The following is a 5,425-nucleotide window of genomic DNA, read 5'->3' on the forward strand; positions in this document are numbered from 1 at the left end:
AGGAAAGAGAAGGAGCCTCCTCTTCTTAATGACCTGAGTGAGAAACAGCAGACAGGAGAGTCAGAGCTGCAGAAAGCCTGCTGCATGCTGAACCAGTGAGTGTGCCACATTCCCAGTTATGTAATTAAAACACATAATCCAGCTAAATCCACCTCCGTGAATCAACTGGGACCAGATTTGACTTCAGGCCCCCGTGGAGTCCACGCTGGCCTGAGAGTGACGAAGCGTTCATTGATGACACACTGTGAGTCAGGGAACAGTTGTCCTGAGAAAACATCCAGTCACCTACCACAGCCGGAGCATGGTCCTCAGAGTCCTGATCCAGATCCTCCGGGATCAGCCAGGAAAGATCCTCAAAGACACCTCATGAAACTCTAAACAGACACCAGACCCCCCCCGGAGATATTTGAAGGAGGAGTTCTTCCCCTCACACCTTCCTTCCTTCCTTCCTCGCAGACGTTTGGCATCGCCCCAAATTCTCTTTTTGTTGGGATTTTCTCTCAGGTGGCAGCTTTGCCCTTTTTTGGATTGCCCGGACTGACCCCACCCCCCCCCCCTAAAACCCACCAGCCATGCACACAGTTAATCCCCCTCATGTCAAACAACTTATCTTGAACCTGTGTGATTATCAAGGGGCCGGAAAAATGACCCAACACATCAGCGGCTCAGTGAACAAACATAAAAGCAGCGTCTTAAATCGACTTTTTATCGAAGCGATAAAAATGTCAGCACACATTCATCCCGGATAGAATCGATAAAATCCTTTGAGTGAAAGTGTGTCTGCAGAACTGCCGTACAAGGACAAGTTACTGGTCCACTTATGAAACCGAGTCATCAGGTCATTAGAGTCACACGAGAGACGGGACGCTGTTAAAAAACAGCCTGAACGATACGCAGCTCAGCGTTCAGGCTCTTTGCTATCTAACCCTAAAACCTCAGGACATTTATTTCCTTAATAAAACTATTTTAACGGAACATTTAAGAATGGATGTTTGGTGGACTCCAGTCATGATCATCATGCAGAGTGTCTGCAGACGTAAAATCATCCCTGATCATATCTGTCACGTTGAGCTCGAGTGAAAACCTCTCCTCCTCCACGGGTTTATTTTCTTTATTTTCCTTTTTAACAGTCAAATTTTACATTTGACGTGTGTGTGTGTGTGTGTGTGTGTGTGTGTGTGGGGGGGGGGGGGGGGGGGGGGGGGGGAGTTAGAGACCCCTACAGAAGTCACTTATTAATGATGTTAATTGTTCTTTTTTCGAGTTAATATTCAGATTCGAGAAGTTGAAATGACTCGTACTGCAGTGAAACGATGACGTGATTCTGTCCTCATTTCCTCGCAGCTCGTTGGAAGTTTGAACTCGGAGGAAAATGCAAACAAAAGCTGAACTGTTGAGACAATTCAGAGGAGTTTTTTTTCGTTGCATCACGCTCAGCGCGGTAAATCCGACCTCCTGCATCGCTCAGCTTGCATAACACAATCACACACACTCAGGCATGATCATACATGGTGTCAGAGCAGAGGATAATCTCACAGATTTAATGTCTTAAGGGTGGGGGGGGGGGGGGGGGGGGGGGGGCTGACTGAAAAAGGCCCCAGCATCCGGAGAATGCTGAGCTGCCCAGAAACACTTGTTGTGTTTGTGTGTCGGGTCAGAGCTGCTGGGAAGGCCGAGTCATTCCAGTCATACTGCCGCGTTGCTCCTGTTGCTCCAGTTGGCGTTTGTCCAGTGACACGGCAACTGTCCATCTACAGGCAGCTGCAGCACCCGGATATCTGCTCGCACGCCACGTCACCCCGAGACAGGACTCAGTGACTGACGATTTAATAAATATCCCAGAAACTAAACTCAAAGGTTCCAACTAAACTTCTAAACTGCAAGAATTTACCTGTTTTCCCCTTTTAAATGATCGGGGGCTTCCTGTGTGCTTATTAGAGAGACAGGACAGTGGACAGAGACACGCCGGGTCACATGATGTCACATGATCGCCCGTCGGATCACTCTCCACAATGCATCCGTTAAATATATAATTCTTTGCTCTGGGAATTTAAGTTCTCACTTGCAAACAATACGACATCTTGTGCTTTTATTTTGAAGGTGGACAAATCCAAGCGTCTCGTCTGTAAATAAGTTAAAAAATAAAATTGATGATGTATTTTTCGGTTGCTCGCACAGGAAGCTGAGACCACCCAGGTCAGACGTGTATGCACCGCTGCTACTGTAAGGTGTTTGCTCAGGAGAGGGAACAAGAGGAGCTCCGTGGGTGTCCTGAAGGAGAGTCAGGGGTCAGAGGTCACTGCAGGTGTTGTTCAGACTCTACTGTCCTTAACCACCCACGGTTCACTTCATGGGTTCATTCTGCTGGAGGAGGAGCGGTCCAATTGTTTTCTTATTTTACGTATCGGATATCACACTGAAGGCCTAAATCCACGTCACTGATCTGATCAGAAGGCCTCTAATTTCTTTACCTCTGATTTACTTTGAAAACCTAACAGCTGCTTCCTGTTTAGGTGCAAAACCAGCAACAATGCAAAGCAGACCTCACACGTAACACCAACGACGACATCATTAGTTACGATAATAAAAAATAAAAAAATCTGTGCGTCTCTAATTCAAACACCATAATTCATGTTCAACAACGTCCTCACTTACTATCAATAATCAATACTTAGCAGGTCAAACTCTTAAATAAATGACCTGTTAGCGATCAACTGTGGTCACGTAGAATATGGTACGAAGCGCTTAATAATAAATTATTATTAGCAGACAGTTTGCTTCTAATTAGCATAAAAGGTTCATTTCTTCCATGTGTGACGGAGGAAGGAAACCCTGATCACTAAACGATCTCGTTCTGTCAAACACACATTTACAGGTCCAGGAGGAACGCACCGACTCAACGTGATCTTTGCTTGATATCAGGAGATATGAGAAGTGTGGCTTCGATGCTTCCTGTCAATGATATTTTGCAATATGGACGACCCGGCGTGAAGGGACATATACCATGTTGTAATCTGGACTCTCCCTACATAAAAGTCATAAAACAACAATGACTTATCATTTCAGCAGGAAACCACAGAACTCAGTGTGTGTGGGTGGGTGCGTGTGTGTGTGTGTGTGTGTGTGTGTGTGTGTGTGTGTGTGTGTGTGTGTGTGTCGGCTGATTCCCAACAATCAAAAAAGAAGAATCTAAGAGCAACATAACTTCTGAACTTCTTATCTTTAAGTCTTCAGCTCCAGATTTCCCAAAACACCCAAAAAGGACTCAAGTCCAACAAACACCTCTCACCCAAAGTGCAATAATCACAATAATAATAATAATTATAATAATAAATCATTGTTTAACTATATTTTTCTTTTTTCCAACTGAGACTGTTCTATTATTTATTTATTTGATCTTTTTCTTTATACTGTTACTTTTTCTTACCTGCTCCATTTTATGTTTGTCTTATATGCTGCTGGAGGGAGTCATCCCAAAGGGATCAGTAAAGTCTAAGTCTTTGTTCAGGTGTGATCCCCGCAAACCATAAACTTTTAAAAAGACAGAAAGATTTGTTTCTTTTCTAAAACTGAAGTCTGAACACAAACGATTCCCACGCTGTCGCCTGGAACGTCTGAGGCGAAGAGGAAGAGGACGCTGACGGATGATGAAGCTAATAAGAGAGAAGAGAAGGCGCCACGTTAGAGACGGGATTTGAGGAAATATTGGACATGCTTTTTTTTTTTACGTTGGGGGAGAGACAAAGACGCAAGTCAGACACGAAATAAACTGCTTTTTGAAACGGGCACTCAGACACCTTCGGTGGGCGCCGAGGTGGGACCCAGCCCGTGCAGAGATGAGGTGAGCGTCGACCCATCAGTGTAACAAGGCGCCATGTAGACTCAAGACTTCTGAGAGCAGCAGGTCTGTTAGCTGTCTGACTGTGAAGCTGAGACCAGCAGGCGGTCAGTGTTGCATTAGACCAGAAGCCAGGAGAGGACACACACGATCGATCCAGGCTGTTACATCATCGGAGGGTTCAGCTGAAGGTGGAGCCACTTTCTCACACTCGTTGTAGAAAGGCATGCTGGGAATCTCACAGGAGACGAGGGCCGGCTGCGATTCAACGGAACCGCTCTTCCGCTCATTGAGCTAATATCTCTGTGCTGAAAATAAACAAATGAGCTCAAGAGAGACCGTGTGGATGTTTATCAAGAAGACACGGAGGTCAGAGGAAGTTAGACGGAGCTTCGCAAAAAAGGTCGCTCGCTAAATAAGGGAAAGAGATGTTGAAGGCAAACATTAGTCAGGTACGTGACGCTGAAATGTGAGTCTAAAAAAGACCTAAATGTACAGCTGGAAGAAGCCAAAGTGAGGCACAGCAGGTTAGAAACCGAAGGTTCAAAGATGTCCAAACTCCACAGATCCGTTTTAAATTGTTTGCTTCATAAAAACAACTCACAGCGTTTTACACTTCCGGTAAAGGATGGATCATTTTACGAGTGGAATTCCAGGAAAACAGAATCTGCAGCATCGTCACAACAGCCAACGTGCAGCCGAATAAATATGACAAGTCACGTCTCGCCCTGAGCCACTCCTCTTCCTTTCGCCACATCCCGTCTGCGTGAGAGAGCAGCAGCGGCGCCTCTCCACATGAGTTACGAAAGACGAAAAAAGCTGGACGATGAAAATGATCCAAGACTGTCGGGCTCACGGGCTGACGGTCAGAGAAGAAGCGTCACGGAGACGATGGCGATGGCAGGAAGTAGGAATGAGTGCAGCCTAAACATTGTGAAGCTTTTGATGACGCAGTCGAACTTGAATTGCACTGAAGTTGATTTTCTCCACTTTCTGCAAACTCAAACACTTTGAGATCAGAAATAAATCAAACCGTGAGCAAAGACGGAACGGCGTGATGAGTCCATGACGACATATGTTTATGTGGGGGTCAACACGGTGAGGCCTGGTGGGAGGGGGGGGGGGGGGGTCTGAAACGATGATGCAGCTCATCAGCACAATGACTGACTTAGACTTTCTTAACTTCTGGAAATTCAACCGTTTCTCACACCTATTATTGAGCCTGTGAAAAAGGTGAAAACAGACTGAATGAGATCATAACACGTGAACAGTTCAGCATCTTTTCAAAGACAGAGAAACTGAATCTCTTTTAATTCTTTCTGTAAACACGCGATACATCCAAACCCTTCATCGTCGTGCATGTCCTTTTCATGTTATCATCTTCTCCGTGTGCAGAACTTAGACTCAAATGAGCAGGTTTGAATGGTGTGAAAATAATCGAGGTACACTGTTTACTGTCTCGCTGGAAGAAAACGAGTCTTTTAAAAATCGACATATCCAACGTGGCGTTTCCCACACTGGCACTGTTCTGAAAGTCGATCCCCCCCTGCGTGTGTGACTTTGTCACCAACACCTGATTGATGTCAG

The sequence above is a fragment of the Symphodus melops genome (assembly GCF_947650265.1).
Source record: "Symphodus melops genome assembly, chromosome: 22".
In the NCBI taxonomy this organism is placed as follows: Eukaryota; Metazoa; Chordata; class Actinopteri; order Labriformes; family Labridae; genus Symphodus; species Symphodus melops.